Here is a 20,061-nt window from a genome sequence, read left to right on the forward strand (position 1 = left end):
ACTTCTACTAAATATAGAAATATGATAATATAATAACAAAAGGTAACCACAAAATTAAACATTTTCATTTAGTTACAATTTTGAGGCTTAAATAAGTTTTGCAATTTTCCATTTTAAACTGTAAAGTTGCCTGATGGGAAAAACCGAAAGTCAGTATTACCATGGATAGAATGACCTCAGGATCTAGCCTAATTATTGCTGTCACTGAATTGTTTGTTTACTTCCCATCTGAGCTGCATGATGCTTAGATACGGTACTGGATTAGAGAAGGAGGAGGAATTCATGAGTAAAATGTTTATCTTGATAACTGGGAGAATGGCTAAGGTGAAGGTTTAATGTTGTGAGCAAGCAACACTATTCCATTTGCAATTAAAATAACTTAATTCCTTATCTTTTAATGTTTGTACTTTTAATTATCAACCAACTGGTTGTCTATCTTAGACTAATGAAAATTAGGTGACTTTGGAAATAATGTTTGGTGCTGAATAGTTAAAAACTTGTATCCATCTGTCCCTCCCCTGACCAAACCTTCCAGTTTGCACAGGACTCTCTTCGGTTAATGCATGCTTTTCAGTGTACTTTTTACTTTGTGCTCCTTGCATGCTATAAATTGTTTTTATTTAGAAAATGTAGATAAGCTATGTTTATGTTGTGTGTGAGAATATTTCGTAGATTCAGAAGGAACATGTACCGGTTTGTTACTTGGGTCTATTATGTAATGCTGGAATTTGGGCTTCTAGTGAACCCATCACACAATTAGTGAACATGCTTTTTGTTTTGAAACAGTGGATTGCTCTTCAAAATCAGTGGAAATGGATAATGAATGAGGTCATAAAAATAGCTTTCTTCAGGAATCTTTAGGATTTGATGAAGCTGGATATATGCATTGCCCAAAGATGGCTTCAGTCTATGAATGTGGGAATTGACTTGGACTTGATGATCACCTTTACTTAGCACACAAAACTACAAACGCCTTGGACAGGAATGAAACATCTGCAAGTGTAAGGAAATTTATTTCAACATTGAAAAATCAATTTTACCTCAGAAATGACTCAGTGCCCCTTTCTGTTTTATTATATTTTCTAATTTAAAAAAATCTAAATAGGCAGATAACAGACCATGTATCAGTGAATTTCAAACATTAGGATTTCCTTAAAATGCTTTATAATTAGCTTTGGAAAAACTATCTGAAGAGATATAAACATGAAGGAGAGGTCGAGGCCATGTGCTATCCCATCTCATGGACCTGGGATTCAAATGTCAACTCTACTACTTCTTAGTTTTAGTTCAGTCTGTGGTATTTTGGGTTAAAATTGCATTATAAATGCACCCGCATACATACATAGGAACATACCCACACATAAAACTACAAGGAGAACAAAGCTTCGTATGCAATCATTTCTTTCCTTAGGTATAACATCCGCTAAGGTTAATATTTGCCTGTTTTACATTTCGCTTTCCTAACATTTTCTTCCTGTTCCTTAGACTTATAGCATGTTCTATGTGGACTGGGAAAATAGTCAATGGTTTCTTTTGGTGTTTGCATACTTAATTCCTGAGGTGAATTACCTGCTAAAAAATGACTCGTATTTGTCTTTGATGAGCTACCACCAACATGGAAAGTCTGACATATTTTCCATGGAAGAAATACTTATTAGTTTGTAACCTAATATTTATTTGTATTTTAGTGAGGAAAACTGTGTTTTAGTGAGGAAATGCAGGGACAGTAGAACTGACTTTGTTCCAGTTTAAGCATTCACTAATACTTTCATTTCTGTATTTGAATGTACAGGGTTAGCTCGGAAAAATCTGTACAGTGGTTTTCAAGCCATGATCTTATGTTCAGATTTTGTATTCTGGTCCGTTGTATAAATATGAATTTTTAAGCAATTTAGCATTTCATCAAAGTAACAGGGCACTTGATTTTCATTCATCCATATGAAAACAATTAGGAAAAAATGCCACTTATCTTAAATAGTATTTGTCAGATTTTCTTCATCAAACTTGGTAAATACAGATCTCTTGACATTTTGATGAATTTTCATCACTCTGTGGTAAACCTAAGTGACTAGGCTGTGGCCCGTGAACAGCTTTTGTTTCTATGTGACATTAAAATGTATTTTTTAAAAAACATGATTATAATGAATATTCAAAATTAGATTCATTCTCCAGCATGTGCACAATAGGTCAGAAGTCATGGCTGGAGAAGAACACTTACTAGTCAATCTCAAGGTTTTATTATTTCTTATGAATCACATTTTTTTCAGAGATACAACTATCAAAGGGAGGGAAAGCCTGCTATAAACATATACCAGTTTCAGTTTACCTAGACAACTCTGAAAATTCATTTCATATGTAGTTAACTTAAAAGTTACTGTATTTCCCTAGCTGTGTATTGTCTTGACTCAAAATTTCTTGGACCGTATGTTCAAGACAGCTTGAAACAGACATTATAAATGAAGAATAATCAGTTACCATAGTTCAGAGCATTTCTTCAAATACTCTTCAATTTCTGGTTCCAGCAAAATTTTATTTACTCAAATATAAATCCTCTTTTTTAATACTCTAGAGCCTCCTCCTCAACAAAACACCTCATTTTAGTACAATTGTTTTTATATCCTGTCACAGGATGATGATGATAAATGGAAAATGATTAAGCATATTGTTTGTCAGATTTCTTCTTTCACAATTCAATAAATATTCCCAGAGTCCTCCCTAGTCACCTTCCTTACAATGATTATCAAATGGAAAATATTTGAAATGCAAGGAGAAAACCTAGTTTTTATTTTGGTGGTTCTCCTTTTCCAAAAAGTACAAAACATGAATTAAAACTTTTGGACGCTTATAAACCAAGTTAATCACTTAGAGACATTCAGTCCTTTATTTGGGGACCTTGAGCTGTTGTATACTTCAGAAAAAAATCACACTAAGCCTCTGTTTCCATGGAATGTACATTTGTAATGAACAGTGCTTTTATGTTGGTTATACTTGTATTATTTAAATATTTGATTTCCATCTATAATGCAGTTATTCAATGAAAGTTTATTACATCTACTATTTATTACATGCCATAAATAATCACCAGGAAGAATGATGACAAGTAAAAAAGGAAACAAAAGTAAATCCTTTCCCTAAATATTACCCACGCTGATCTTCATGGTCCCTGAACATTCCACACTATTGTGCACTTTGTGGTGTTAAAATCTCAGTTGAAAGGCTAATTTTATTATTTGCTCTATTTGTCTATTTCTAAACTTCTTTGTTTCAGATTGATCCTAAAATTGCTTACATGTTAATTATATCAAATACAATAAGGCAATAGATTAGAGATACTTAACCAAACAGAAAAACATCACTGGGGAACTTTATGCCATGAGTGACCTATATTTTTATGGTACTTTATTATTTTCAGAGCTCTTTTCTCATTTAATATGTTGTTATATATTCTTTCCAGTGATCCTGTGAGTAAGCAACTCAGACATTTGATTTACTATTATCTGAGCAACACTTATGAAGTAGGTGCTTTTACTCCTTTTATTCTAAATGACAAAATGGAAGTTCAGAGAGTTCAAATAACTTACCAAAAGTCACACTGCTACTTACTGACAGAGCTGGAATTCAAACTCATGTCCGCCTGGCTCTACACAGCACTACTGAGAAAAAATGAGAAAAAATGATAAATGGCTTTATCAACTAAAGTCCCTGTTCATTCACCCAGTCTTTTGTATCTTTTGGGAACCAGCCTAAATCTCTTCTATAATAGTGACTTCTGAAACAATTCACTCATTTCAAGTGAGCAATTTTCTGAGTTACTGTACATGCCACTCATTTTGATATTTAATCACACACTGTTTTCCAATGTTATTTCTGAGTGTATGCATTCCTGACTTTTCTACACTGTGATATTTAAATGAAAGCAACACCCTTTCATGCTAAAAACTCTCAATAAACTAGGTATTGATGTATCGTATCTCAAAATAATAAGAACTATTTATGACAAGCCCACAACCAATATCATACTAAATGGGCAAAAGCTGGAACCAGTCCCTTTGAAAACTGGCACAAGACAAGGACACTCTCTCTCACCACTCCTATTCAACAAAATGTTGGAAGTTCTGTCCAGGGCAATCAGGCAAGAGAAAGAAAGAAAGCGAATTCAAATAGGAAGAAAGGAGGTCAAATTGTCTCTGTTTGCAGATGACATGATTGTATATTTAGAAAACCCCATCGTCTCAGCCCCAAATCTCCTTAAGCTGATAAGAAACTTCAGCAAAGTCTCAGGATACAAAATCAATGTGCAAAGATCACAAGAATTCTTATGCACCAATAATAGAGAGCTAAATCATGAGTGAACTCCCATTCACAATTGCTATAGGAGAATACAATACCTAGGAATACAACTTACAATGGATATGAAGGAGCTCTTCAAGGAGAACTATAAACCACTGCTCAAGAAAATAAGAGAGGACACAAACAAATGGAAAAACATTCCGTGCTCATGGACAGGAAGAATCAATATCGTGAAAATGGCCATACTGCCCAAAGTAATTTATAGATTCAATGCTATTCCTATCAAGCTACCACGACTTTCATCACAGAATTAGAAAAAACTACTTTAAATTTCATATGGAACCAAAAAAGAGTCCGTATAGCCAAGACAATCCTAAGTAAAAAGAATAAAGCTGGAGACATCACACTACCTGACTTCAAACTATACTACAAGGATACAGTAAACAAAACAGCATGATGCTGGTACCAAAACCGATATATAGACCAATAGAACCCAGCAGAGCCCTCAGAAATGATGCCATACATCTACAACCATATGATCTTTGACAAACCTGACAAAAACAAGCAATGGGAAAAGGATTCCCTGTTTAATAAATGGTGCTGGGAAAACTGGCTAACCATATGCAGAAAGCTGAAATTGGATCCCTTCCCTACACCTTATACAAAAATTACTCAAGGTGGATTAAAGACTTAACATAAGACCTAAAACCATAAAAACCCTAGAAGAAAACCTAGGCAATGCCATACAGTACATAGGCATGGGCAAAGACTTCATGACTAAAACACCAAGAGCAATGGCAACAAAAGCCAAAACGGACAAATTGGATCGAATTAAACTAAAGAACTTCTGCACAGCAAAAGAAACTATCATCAGAGTGAACAGGCAAAGTACAGAATGGGACACAAGTTTTGCAATCTATCCATCTGACAAAGGGCTAATATCCCGAATCTACAAAGAACTTAAACAAATATACAAGAAAAATAAAAAGCATCAAAAAGTGAGCAAAGGATGTGAACAGACACTTCTCAAAAGAAGACATTTATGTGGCCAAGAAACATATGAAAAACTCATAATCACTGGTCATTAGAAAAATGCAAATCAAAACCACAATGAGGTACCAACTCATGCCAGTTAGAATGGCAATCATTAAGTCAGGAGACAGCAGATGTTGGAGAGGATGTGGAGAAATAGGAACACTTCTACACTATTGGTGGGAGTGTAAATTAGTTCAACCATTGTGCAAGACTGTGGCAATTCCTCAAGGATGTAGAACCAGAAATATCATTTGACCTAGCAATCCCATTACTGGGTATATACCCAATTAATTACAAATCATTCTATACAGACACATGCACACGTATGTTTATTGCAGCACTGTTCATGATAGCAAAAACTTGGAACCAACCCAAATGTCCATTAACAATAGACTGGATAAAGAAAATGTGGCACATATACATCATGGAATACTATGCAGCCATAAAAAGGATGATTTCATGTCCTTTGCAGTGACATGGACACAGCTGGAAACCATCATTCTCAGCAAACTAACTCAGGAACAGAGAGCCAAACACCGCATGTTCTCACTCATAAGTGGGACTTGAACAATGAGAACATATGGACACAGGGAGGGGAACATAACACACCAGGGCCTGTCGGCTGGGCCGGGGGAGGGGGTGTAGGGGAGGGATAGCATTAGGAGAAATACCTAATGCATGTGACGAGTTGATGGGTGCAGCAAACCACAATGACACGTGTATAGCTATGTAACAAACCTGCACCTTCTGCACATGTATCCCAGAACTTAAAGTATAATAAAAAATAATAGGATGAATTAAAAACTACTATTTCATAGCACAACCAGCTGACTACAGTCAACAATAATTTATTATACATTTAAAAATAAAATAGTATAATTGGAATATTTGTAACACAAAGAAATGATAAATGCTTGAGGTGAAGGACACTCCATTGACCCTGATGTGATTATTATGCATCGCATGCCTGTATCAAAATACCTCATGTATCCCATAAATATACACACCTACTATGGTACCCATAAAAATTAAGTTTTTAAAAAAGTGACAAAATTAAAGCAACTGGTGCATTTATATTCTCTAAGGTTCCCCTTGATTTCTGAATGATACAACCTTGCCCTCACAAATGTTAAAGCAGTAACTTTACTTTACTATGCTCAAGTAAGGTGTGCTAGGTTAATTCTAAGAGTGCCTCCGTGACCTCTATCCCCTGGTCTTATATCTGGGACTAGGTTATGTCATATGGCAAAGATGATGGACTTGGTTACATTTGTTACATTTTATAGCAATGGTGAATGAATTTTGAAAATGCAATTAAGGTCCCAAAGCAGTTAAATTTACTCAAAAAGGAGATGATCCTGGGTGGGCCTCATTTAATCGTGTAAGTTCTTTGAAAGAGAGTCTAGATATGAGAGAGAGTCTTCTACTGGCTTCAAATCAGAAAACAGCCATGTTATGTTCTGAGGATGGAGAAGCGGTGGCCTCTGGGAGGTGAGGGCCTTAGCCTCACAACCACAGGCGGTGAATTCTGCCAACAAGCATGTGAGCTTTAAAGAGGGCCGCAAAGCCTCAGAAGGTACAGTAACCCCATCTGACGCCTTGCTTACAACTTGTGATATCTCAAAGACAGGACCCAGCCCATCTGTGCACAGACTTCTAACCCATGGAAACTATGAAATAAGAAATACTGTGTTTTGAGCTGTTAAATTGGTGGCAATTTGTTACACAGCCACAGACAACTAGTACGTAAAGTTATATCTAATGTACTATAAAACTTGTCAATTTATATAGAAATTATATACATATACACATATAATGTATACATATTCACACATACACACCCCCCTCCCTAGTTCAGCAGCAGCATCACTAACTTAGAGTTTTAATTGCAAAACTTTCACTGAAGTTGTGGAGCTACTCTACAAAAGTTATGAAAGAACATATTTTTAAGAAAATTGCCCCCCTGCCCCAAAACCCCCATCACTACAAAAAAAAAAAAAAAAAAAGCCAGGCATGGTGCCACATAGCTGTAGTCCCAGCTACTCAGGAGCCTGAGGCAGGAGAATCACTTGAGCCCAGGAGGCAGAGGTTGCAGTGAGCCTAGATTGCACCACTACACTCAGCCTGGGTGACAGAGCAAGACTCTGTCTCAAAAAAAAAAAAAAAAAAAAAAAAGGCCTAACTATTAATAATTTATAATTTCAGGGGGAAAAATTGGCATTAACTTAAAAGCTTAGTGTTTATTTGTCAAAAGCAAGACAGAAGAGCTTAAGTGAAAACTGGCCTACAGAATCTGTAAAATATAAATAATATGATGTAATGTTAATATTTCAACATTCTGCCTAAAAAATTTTTAGATATACCTTTCAACTGTCCTACCATTTTCCCATCAAATTTTAATATACAAAACAAACTTGTATAATAGAAACAAAATTCTCAAGTGGCATCATATAAGACATACATAAAATACCCATAGTAATTTGTGTGTTAAATTTATAAGATTTCATGAGTAGCCATGTAGGATTCCTAAGTCCCTGCCACTTTACAGATGAATAAAATCTATATTTTTCAGGCTCTTTAGGACATTGTATAAAGGCAAAGAAACCTAATGAATCATGCCTTCAGAGTTTTGAAGTAGCACATACACAATATTGCTACATGGTTTATGCAATTTCAACATATTACCCAAATGGAATTATGATTTCTTTCTAATTCAGTTTGTCCTTAAGGTTTCATTTCTCCATCAGTGATATATTGGAAAACTCTTCTAGGCAATAAATACACACAGGATGAGTTGTAATTTTCCATTTCTAAAGTAATATGTTTGGTAACTGTCAATGTCCCTAGATCAATTTGGATGTCCATAGGGAAAGTATTTATTTGCACATTAAACATAAATAACCTACATTGTATGCATACTGTTTAGATTTCCTTATGAGGATGTTCAAGTAAATATTACTAAACTGTTGTCACCTTCTCGCTAAAGATTATCATTTCTTTGGTTTGAGTTGTAAACTGATGGTCCTCGTTGTGCCCTTCATTAAATAGGGAACTTTGAGTTGATCGTATATCATTTATTTCAGCTTCAAAAGGACAGAAATCATACCTGCAGCCAAGAGGTTGCTAGGAAGATCAGATGTGGGTGAAGGAGTTTCCCAACTATGAGCCCATACATAAACCAGAGTTGTCTTTTACGTTATTATAATACATAAAAACCAAACATATATATTCCCCCTGGGAACTACATTTTAGCAATATATTTTTCATTATTTTCTATTCTTGTGGACATTATACACTGACTGCCTTTAAGATTCCTTTTGTGAAGCTTTCCTTGCTCCCATCACTCTTCTTCCCACCCCAATCTTTTTATAAAAAAGCATGCCATCTTTAGGTCAGTAGTGTACCACAGATGTATATAACTTTATGCTGGTACTTAACTACACATATTTGTTTATTTCTGTCTCCTTTACTAGACTATTCACTTTTCAGAGCAGGAACAGTGTCTGGTACATGATTTGTTTTGTTAAAACCCAGCAGAGCACATAATGCGTAACTATCATTCAATGAAGTGGTTTTGATGTTATCCTTTGATAAAGAAATCTATGAATGCATGAGTGGATAATGAAAATTTTAGCAGTCAGATCTAAGCAAGGATTATATAGACATATATGCTTTCATACATCTCTTTCCGAAAGAAATATTGTTGATATTAAAACAACAAAGTACTCTTAAGAGGTACATGAGAAAAAAATTGAAACATGTAGCTACTTTAGAAAGGCTAAGATTTTCTTCTGAGGTAAAAAGAGAGATGGCTGGATATTTTAGCAGTAGAGGTAGGGTTAATATCATTTCTTAAGTCTGACCTCAGGTTTAACTTGTGAGTCTAATGTTAATCGTTATTATGTCTTATAAGACATAAGCTTCACACCTCATAAATTCAGTCAGCTTGTTTCCACTATCCAGAGCCATGTTAAAGAACAGTTTTACAAAGCATACATTTCTAGAGTCCTTTCTGCACTCTTTGTCAAATAGTTTCTTGTCATTCTGGCTACCTTTCATGAGGTGTACCTGCCACAAAACCCTAAAAAATAATAATGCAGATGTTTGAGTCAATAAGTGATCCATCTCTCTTTCGGTCAACCTAGTACATAAATAAAATTGCACCCTTCCTTTCACCCATTTGTATAATAATTAGATCATACTATCAATTCAAACAAAGAAATTGATGTCCTAGGAACTGGTTATACAAATACGTTATTTCTTCTCGTTGAAATGAGTAGAAGGAAAGAGAACTAATAATAAAATATGACATTATTGCCTACCCACTAAATGCAGCCTGGAATTTTACAAAAGAGTCTTCCTGTGGTGGTCTCGATGATGAGATATAACTGCCTTTCATAATACTAGAAGTACAGACATCCTCATATTTTTAAAATATGCTTGATAAGATCTTCATTTGTTGTATTTTTCAGTTGAGATCTTTTATGCTTTATATTGTATCTAATAGGCCTATTCACAAATGAAGAGTATATGAGGGAAAAGATGAATATCACTTCATAACAAGACATTGAAATAAACTCTCCTAAATTACGAAAGTTTCCCAGTGCATATGGCCTTCTTCTTCACGGCTTTTCTATTCAAATATCAGAGTGCTTCAAGTGGCTTTGATGACATACTTATGAATTCATGAAAGTATTTTTCATAATCTGCTCACCTTTGATGCTTAGAGGTTACGCAGATTGCTTTTATTTGCTTGGCTGGAAAAGAAGAGCTCTGAGTAGGATGCAGATACATAACACGTCAAAACAGTTTCTTACATTGTCTTAGCTACTTTTCAGAAACTTGCTGGAACTCTCTACCCAAACTTCAGGCAATGATAAGAATAAGTGTCAAATATTATTAGTTTTGGAGTATAACTACTAATTTTTGTTTCGACTGCATAGTACATGTAAAAACCTTGGAACATTTCCAGTTATCTTCACTATTATTTAGTCCTTAAAACCCAGAACAGACATTTAAAATGAAAAAAAAAAAAAAAAAAAAAAAAAAAAAAACCACCATTATATTGAGGCTGCAGATGCAAGTTGGCATCATCAGAAGATGAATACTTGTAGCCTTCACTGGCAACCTGACCAGATATATTCTGTATAATTAAATAACGGAGCAGTTTAAAAAATAAAATTACAACATCTTGGGCAATCTTTTGTGAATAATGGAGTAAGCAGAAGAGAGAGAAAAATTCCAAATGTGATTAACGGTTGCTCTTCATGAGAAATTTTCTCCACCTCTAATTTGACTTTTGTGAAAGGCTTTAATGAATACTTTCCTCAGTTATACTGTTTGTTGTTTTAAATATCACTGTGGACTCTTCGCAGTGTTATTACCATATGAAGACGACACGTCAGCGAACTTTATCAAATACCATGCAGCTCTTGGCATGCCATGTCTATGTAACTCATTCGAGCCCTTCTTGTCCGAGTTGCAGTACTCTTTTGCATAAATGTTAAGGTTACCGTAATTCCAAAAAGAAACGATTTTTCAGAGACCTGCTTTATGAAGCAAACGGCTTTGGAGAAAGCAGGAAATATTAGTACATCAAACAAAGTGAAAGACAAAGTAGTTTAACTTGTTGGTTTGTTTGCTGAAACTCAAAAGTAAATATGCTGTAGCTCAAAGTGTTCCATTTTTATCCGCCTGCTGCAGTAATGGCTGTGTTACTTCAGGGCTTCTACTTCAATAATTGATCAGGGTTTGTATAGCACCGGCTAAGAGCAAAAATAAGAGTGTTGCTTTGAACAAACTGCTGCAATGTTATAGCATTAGGCACAGAAACAAGATTCGGGAAATATAGATATAGAAGAAACAGGAAAAAGATGGATACATTGGGTGGTAAATACTGCTTCAGGCTAGAAAGTAATGAGAATTTTTCCGTAGAGAGTTTTGACCTGCTATTCAAAAATTGTTTCTTGTCTTAATAAATCCTAAAAGTGTAATTTACTTGCAAGAGGGAAAGAACAAAGGCACCAAAATTCTTTTGATAACAACACTTGTTAAGGTTGATAAGTTGGGTTTCAAATGTGTGAAGAAAAATGTGTGACAGTTTGTTTTAAGGTGACAACCTAAGTGTTCAGATACTTCCATCTTACATTACTTATCAAGCAGGATCCCAGTTGAAGCTTCGCCTTGTACGTTTGCGGTATAGACCATACTGAAGTGGTAGGAGCTGAATTAATCTAGAAAATGTAGTTATATTTATTAGAAAATCAACAACCACAGATCTCTATAATTTTTCTTAAGCTGGTAAAAATAAGACTTCCCTTTTTCTTTGGTCCTAATTTGTTTTGCAGTCTAAATAAGAAACACCAATACTTACACAAAATACCTTTTTTTTTCTCAACATGGAATGTTCAAAAAGAGAATAGCTATGATACACCTTATTTTTTTCTAGATTTAATCTTACATGACTCACAAAGGTATACCTTGTTAGATACCAACTATTGCACACACATATGTGTCCATTCAGCCAGATTTTTCTATTTTGAAGTTAAATTTAATCTAAATTTAAGATTCATGCCATTAAAATACTATAACCTGCTGCTGCAGTGTGGCAATGGTGATAAAATGTAAAGCATGATTGCAAAACTTTAATAATAATGTGGGAAGAAACTGCAGTGAAAAATAATCAATGTGATTTTTTTTTTGTTATGTAGCATGTTCCAAAGAGGTTGTTTATTTTATGTCTGATCACCCTAAAGAAGAAAATTAAGCACTCAAATATTTCACACTAAAGAATAAGCAAAGAAGCATCTAAAATATTTGTTCATATTTATACATGCCCTTCAAAATAAAATTGGTACCTAGATGTATCCCAAATAACTGCTTCAACAGCCAGGCATGGTGGCTCACGCCTGTAATCCCAGCACTTTGGGAGGCCAACGCGGTCGGATCACCTGAGGTCAGGAGTTTGAGAACAAATAATTGCTTCAGATCTCGACTTTGCATATGCACATACTACTGTAAGTAAAAGGGGAAACATTGGGATGAGAATTTGGTGATCAAGACTAGCTTTTTCCATAGTGAGTTTTTATAATGTTCATCGAACTCGTGATCAAAGGAATTTGGGAAATGTTGAGCATAACAAAGATAAATAGATATCTTGACTGGAGAATTTCTCAGGGCATTTAATATGCTAAGGACCTGGAATTCAGCGTTCCCAAACATATCTGATCATGGACATTTTTATTGAGAATCCCAAGGGACCAGTGAGTCCTGGAACATACTTTGAGAAATACTGATCTTGACCTATACCAGCACCAACTCTGACTAGCTGTGTAGTGGGAAAATCACTTTCCTTCTTCAACTTTCTAAATTAAAAATGTCCTTATAATTCCCAGGAAATTTCACAATAATGGAAAATCCTCTTGAAAATTATTACAGTGGTACAAGACTGTTTTAAGTAAAAATGTGAAAACCGTTTTAGATGCTGAGTCAGAGAGACTGACTAGACTAATCAGCTAAAGGGTGTCTGTGGGCAGTAGTCTCCCCGCTTGCACAATTTTGTTTGGGATTCAGCAAATTTCTGTATGGCACATACTTTGGGGAATTTTATAAGGAGGGGAAATTATAAATAATAAATGTGTAAATTCCAAGGAAATGTTAAAAGTTCTTGGAACTCTTCTATTCATTCAGTATATACTTATGCCAAGCAATAACCTGGGAAGGAAGAACATGAAGCTGAATCTGTTTAGGGATATAACTACCTAGGCAGAAAAGACAAAAAAGCAAGTCACTCAGTGTTTTAAGGTGTCAGGTGAAACCATAGAGTCCCATAGGTGCATGTGGTAGGAGTTTGAGTAAATTACCCAGACTGGGAAAAGCCAGTGGTCACATTTGAGGTGGTTCATGAAGGACTTGAAGGGATTATTCAGGCAGAGGAAATGTACTCCGAGAAGACAGGCACAGGTGTGGAGAAAATCATGGTATGTTTCATGATTCCAATAGAAAACTCCAGTGGAGAGGAAGGAAGCTGGAATAGTAAGTGAAAACAATGATAGTTTTTATTTCTTCTTATTAATTTTTAGTTGTTTTTTTTTTGGGGGGGGGGGGGCGGGGACAGGGTTCTCACCATGTCACCCAGGCTACAGCACAGTGGTGTGATCAATGCTCACGGCAGCCTCGACCTCCCAGGCTCAAGCGATCCTCCTGCCTCAGTATCCCAAGTAGCTGAGTCTACAGGAGCACAGAAGCACACCGCCACACCTGGTGAATTTTTATATTTTTTGTAGAGACAAGATTTCTCCATGTTGCCCAGCCTCCAATTTGTAAATACTATGCCGCAAACTTGGATATTTTCCCCTGGGCAATAGAGGAACCTCTAAAGGATGTACATCTGTAACGGGAGAAGCAGATGAGTGACAGAGAAACAGTCAGAGATGAATACTGAAATCTGTGTTTTCTGATGTGCTTGAATGTATAAGAACATGACCAATTTAGAAATAGTTTGGGGAGTCGAAAAATTATGACAACTAAAAATTTACGGAGGGCAATTCATGTCCTTGCTATGGCATTGAAGAAAAAAATAATTGATTATTAGGTGGTTTTATTCTATATCACTGATTTTCAAATTATTTTTAGCCTCTGAATCTTTTGCTCATGGATTCCGCAGTTAAAAAAAAAATGCAGTGATAAAGCAGGCATGACTGTGTTTAATTGGTGATGTGGGTATGAAAGGCCCCAGGAAACTACTCTGTAGTTCTCTTTCCACTTAGCTCCCTTCTTTTCCAGGCCCAGGTGGACCCTAGGAGAGGAGGCAGAGTATGAAAATCACTCTTAATATTGAGAAGTCATATATTTAGCCAAACATGCCAACTGGATTATTTTGTGTTTGAAGAAGGCTTTCTGCTTTCTTTTTTAATTGTTTTCACATTTTGGTTTTATTTATTTACTCTATAATATTTGAGAGCATGCCTTGTGCCAGGCCCTAGGCTGGACACTGGGAAAATAGTGGCGATCATGGATAGGATTCCTATTACCAGCCGGGTGTGGTGGCTCACGCCTGTAATCTTAGCACTTTGGGAGGCCGACGTGGGCGGATCACGAGGTCACAAGATCCAGACCATCCTGGCTAACACAGTGAAACCGCGTCTCTGGGGCGCCTGTAGTCCTAGCTACTCGGGAGGCTGAGGCAGGAGAACGGAGTGAACCCAGGAGGGGGAGCTTGCAGTGAGCGGAGATCGCGCCACTGCACTCCAGCCCAGGCGACAGAGAGAGACTCCGTCTCCAAAAAAACAAAAAGAAATCAAACCCAGGCAAAAAAAAAAAAAAAAAAAGATTCCTATCACCAAGGACTTTACAGGCTGTAGGGTTGTAGGGAAGAGGGCCCTAGATAGGTATGAAGCTGCCACTGTGCAGTGTTTCAGGAGGTGGAAAAGAAACCTCCAAGGCATGCAGGTAATCTGGTCAAGGAGGCCAGAGGGGAGGGAGTTTTCAGTGAGGTGGAATGGGCAGAAGGTGGAACTTGGATAGGTGGGGAGGTAATGGGTTGAAAGTGAACTCCAGACTGAGTGAAGAGAGTGTGCAAAAGTGCTGTGAAGATGGTCCACTTGAGGACTTCCAAACTCGCTGGTCTAGGTGGAGAGAAAGAGCAGAGGGTAGAGGAAGATAGGAGGATGGGGAGGTAGGAGGAAGTGGCCAGATTGCAGTTTTGATGGCTGAGTTAAAGATTTCATATTTATTTGAAGTTCGATGGGAAGCCATGAAATGACTCAAGGCAGTGCAGCATGATGTTTTTTTGGCATGTGGCATTGTTTCTACAGGCTGTATATGACAGATATGTCAAATTTTGCTTTACATTCCAGATTCAGAGATTTTGCCTACCTAGGTTTCTGCATTACATTCAGGAAAAAGCTACTTAAATGGAAACATATAAAGTCATTACTCTGAAGGTCTCTCTACTACTGTTATTTAACAATTTTGATACAAAATTAGCTGTATAATGCCTTCTTTTCAGGGGTTTTTAGGAATTTAACAGCTTCTGGAGTTCTTTTAGGTTTTCATACTTTTGGGATCACAGTATTTATTTTCAGAATAACTCCAGGTCAACTAAATTCAGCAATGACTGGCAAAATATCAAACATTAACAAAAAAAAAAAAAAAAAAAAAAAAGAGTGGAAGGTGTGCTGCTTATTTGATAGTAAAATCCTACCAAAACACTGGAAGGTAGAATGCCATTGACCTATGATAATTAACTTGAAGGGGAGAACACAGCATTAAATTAATTGCTCAGTTGGAAATTATTTAGTAATTCTCTGACTTTTAAATCCCCAAGGTTTTCTTCTTGATATAGTACTGTTAGACATCTTAAAATGTAAATTTTTGAAGGCATTACTCCTCCCTTTCACTTCTAGTTCTCAAATGTTCCTTTAATGTATCTAATAACAATAATAAACACATACTGAGCACTTAAGATATGGTGAGCATTAATCTAAGTCTTATATGTTCTATCTCATTTTCCCCTTACAATTACTTCCATGAAGTAGGAGTGCTATTATTATTCTTTGAGAGCCTTTAGAAGAGATAACTTACTTAGGAATATACCAATGAGTAAATGGCTGAGTAGAGGTTTAACCCAAGAAGTCCAATCAAGAGCAGAGTGATTAAGTACTGTAGTAACTTGCCTTGAAAATAAATAAAAATAAACATAGAGCTGTATATTTCATGGTAGCTTACAAATTTCTAACATGTGGACAGAAGAAGAAAAAGACTAGTACCTTCAGCTCATGTGGATCTTTCAATGGTTCCTTGTATTGTAAGGAAAATTATTGTTAAGGAGGAAACTATTTATCTCAGAGACTAGAATTTGTTAGTGCAAGCCTGTGACATTAAAATACGATGTGTGAAAGGCATCCACAATCTCTCCAACAAATAGAATTGGAATCCTATATTTGGTTGCTCGATGGGAAGTAGGAGAGGAAAAGAAGGCATTGTACAGCTAATTTAGTATCAAATTGTTAAATAGTAAGTGTAGAGAGACTGTCAGAATTATGACTTTATATATTTCCATTTAAGTAGCTTTTTCTTGCAAACTTTTAAGGTAAAATCAACCAAACCAAAACTTCACTGTAAGGTATGACTTTTGACCCAGGTGTCTACCAGGGAAAAGAAAGATCATAAAACCTGTGCACCAATGCCCTGGAGTCAGACTGCCTGGTTCAAATTCTTCTTCAGTTCCTTGATAGCTTACTTACCCTTTACAAGCTATTCAACCTTTCTAAATTTCAATTTGTTTATAAAATTAGAACTAATAGTACCTCCGTCACTGTGTTGATAAAAATCCTAGGTTCCAAAATTCATGTTCTTTCTACTATGTCATTCTAGATAATAGAAAACAAGAAAGAATGCCATAACAAGCAATAAATACGAGGTAATGTGTTCTCTGTTGGGGATAGCTATCCATTTTTTCATAAATATTGATTGAATGCCCATTATATGTCAGACTTGATTCTAAAGGATATGCTCCTTAAATGTCATGCCAACTTCTAATATTTAATTAAAGAGCAGGAAAGGGTCTGTTGTTTTTGTTGCTGTTGTTGTTGACTGTAGTGGAGTGTTGCGCAGTGAAAAAGATGACTGAACTAGGATGTGTGACGTTGGTGGCAGGCACAGACTTCCCAGGTTGGTGCCTTTGGGCAATTCTCTTTTCTCTAATCCTGAGTTCTCAATTTCTTATCTTTAAAAGGAAAGACTAGGTAACATACTGAGCCAGATATTATTTATAAATCTAGGGCCATATTCACAAATTTTTGATAGTCAGATATAGGATACAGCAATGAGTTATAATGGGATGGCAAAGATGAATTATAGGAAGACTGGGTAATACTTCTCATCAGAAATGTCAAGCAAACCTACAAAAAGATGCCGTGGCTACGAAGACAGATTATGTTATATTCCAGACAATCTTGGGTGCCTGCAAAGGAGTCTGGAATTATTCTATTGGCAGCAAGGCCACCAAAAGAAGTCAGTTCCTAACTATTTCTCCCATGTCATCAAATGTATTAGATGTAATACAAATGTAAATGTATTCTTGCAAACTTTTAAGGTAAAATCAACCAAACCAAAACTTCACTGTAAGGTATGACTTTTGACCCAGGTGTCTACCAGGGAAAAGAAAGATCATAAAACCTGTGCACCAATGCCCTGGAGTCAGACTGGGCAACCCAGACCTCTGTCCATTTTATCAAAATTATCTTAGATTCCGTCTTGCTTCTCCATGGTGCCTATAGTTTTGACTACTGACAATCTATGACAAAGATTCTCAAGTTACACATTATGTGTGTTCACATAAACTAGCACACTATACTTTAAAATGTAGCCAGCTATTATATTCAGCATCATCACTGTAATTTGTAGTTATAGTATTGAAGCTAATCCTGCATCTCACTTACTATGTGTAACTCTCTAGAGAATATTTTGGGTGTTCTCATACAACTTTTTAGATGGCACATAAACCAACAAGGACCTTCTTTCAACAAACCAGTCATTTTATCCCTTCTTGATTTCTAAACGTCTCAGACTCACATAACCCAAAGTTAGTTTTCTTTCTGTCTCTTTGAAAACTACAATCAGTATGTTTAAAACATACTGCTCATATATACAGAAGCAACACATATATGAAAAGAACAAACAGGACTATTTCATTTATCACATCCAAAAAGAGAGGGACATTTTGTCGTTTGGCCAGATACCTGCCAGTCTGGGCTTTCTATACTTTTATTTTACTTATTGGAATAACAGTTTAAGCTGCAGAACCAAAGAGAACCAAGACAGGTTGGAAACATTTTAGGATGAGAGTGACCAATAATAAACCAGGCAAAGCAAGAGGAAAGAGGCTGGAAGAAAACTCAGCACCCTGTGGGTGCTGAGTTTTATGTGATAGTGTTGAGAATTTTTGACGGAATGAATAGGATAATCTTAACATGTGCTCCACTGTGTAAGATATTGGGACAACGTCGGGGAAAGATTTTGAAAGTTTTCTCTTAGTGATGTAATTTTAATTTGCTATTATGGCTGATTTTATCCTAAATTTTTAATGGCAGATTTTTTTCTCTTTTTTTAAATTTTAAAAGAAATCAATTACTTTTTATGGGCAAGCAGCATGCAAGCACCTCTGTTTAAGTTGATCATAAACCACAAATCTGGCAACTTCTAAATTGGAAAGCTCAGGGTGGCTTTAAGAGCACAGAGCAGAGATTGCTGGAATGTTGATTCTCATAACAAAGCCCACCAATAGACTCACTTTTCTGAAAGAAGGCAACTTTGGTGGAAAGATTTCCTCCTCCGTTCATATGATGAAACCCTAGCACTAGTGGAAAGGGTGGGGGCGCACAATGGAGAAGCACGCTTACTGAAAAAATATTTTTCTTTTTCTGTTTTTCTGACATTTGACTTGGCAATGCTAAATTAAAAAATGCTAAGTGGAAAACTATACTTGGAAAAAATAGAAGCTGATCTAATACATCAGAATACTGAAATGTTCACTGTCAATTGGCCAATGTAAGACAGGTAGCTTTTTGTTTTTACACTTTCAGGGGTATTTATTCATTCATTTGACTTAATTTTGTCCATTGATGATTTCTTTTCTAAAAACACGGAGAGAAGTCCCCTCCTCTCTTCTCTGTGAACACGTAGAAGCCTGCAGGTCCTGCTTTTCTGGTCCTGTCACATCATCCATTAGATACGGCATTTATCTACCTCTCCAGCATCCCTTCTTTTGGAAGTTCATTGAGGGGGTGAACTATATCTCCTTTTTCTTTCATATTCATTATCTTAGAATAGCCCCCGAACCATAGCCTACTCATCAAATCACTCTTTAAGACACTGTCATATTTGAATTGAGACCTTTCGCGTTATTCACTGCTGTTGTGAAAATATTGGGAAGGATTTCATTGATAGAACAGTTTTATAGGTGAAGCTAACATATTCATCAGAAGTTTCTGGCAATGTGTGAGGTTTTCGCTAGGATGAATAACACCTTTAAACCCACTCCTAATACATTTTCTGGAAATTATTTTAAAATGATATACAGTCTGTTTGTCCCAGCTTCAGATTCCCCATGTCCTCTCCTTTCCTTTTTGGTTTTGGTTATGCTTAGTCTAAAGTCACATCTGCATTTGGAAGCAACAGAATAAGGATTTCTACCCCAAATTTCATCTCACCAAACCATTCTTTTCCCCCTACTCTTGTAAGTTCCTAAAATTTCTTGCTTACTTTGCATTAATGCTAAATTACAACATGTAGAATGTCTCCCAATGATTTCCAACCAAAGACATATCACATATTGGTTTCCCTTTCTGCTTATTTAATAAACTTAGTAGATCCACATTGCCCTGACCGGAGTCACAGAACTATTATTAAAATTATGCAAAATATAGAATTTCACAAAATACGGATTATTCTGAACTCTCAGCAATTCTGCTGCTTAAATGTTTCAAAATACAACTTGTTTTCAGTTGGATGATATAAAAAGTTACATTGTTTCAAAGTTTAAGAAATAGTTTTAATCATTAAAAATACATATAAACCCTATTTTATATTTGGCTTATCCAAAATTCTTCACAATGCCCATGCATTAATCGTAGACTTGGAGACAACTCCATATTTATATTTTCAAATGCCACAGGCCTTACTGTGAGCTGTATGTCTGTTGAGCAGAATTTTACCCATTGTACACAACGATGT

The 20,061-nt window shown here is 36.0% G+C and overlaps 1 protein-coding gene and 1 long non-coding RNA gene across 4 annotated transcripts in view; one reads left to right on the forward strand and one right to left on the reverse strand.

Annotated features, from left to right (window-relative positions):
- Positions 1–20,061, forward strand: part of ARHGAP15 (Rho GTPase activating protein 15) — a 631,557-nt gene that overhangs the window by 195,498 nt on the left and 415,998 nt on the right. The window lies entirely within an intron of this gene.
- Positions 1–20,061, reverse strand: part of LOC140712564 (uncharacterized) — a 142,971-nt gene that overhangs the window by 50,407 nt on the left and 72,503 nt on the right. For all 3 annotated transcript variants that reach the window (XR_012094182.1, XR_012094181.1, XR_012094180.1), the window contains one exon: positions 1–3,653. This exon is cut by the window's left edge and continues 50,407 nt beyond it. This is a non-coding gene — a long non-coding RNA (uncharacterized lncRNA). The remainder of the gene's footprint in view (positions 3,654–20,061) is intronic.

This window comes from Chlorocebus sabaeus, chromosome 10 (assembly GCF_047675955.1).
Source record: "Chlorocebus sabaeus isolate Y175 chromosome 10, mChlSab1.0.hap1, whole genome shotgun sequence".
In the NCBI taxonomy this organism is placed as follows: domain Eukaryota; kingdom Metazoa; phylum Chordata; class Mammalia; order Primates; family Cercopithecidae; genus Chlorocebus; species Chlorocebus sabaeus.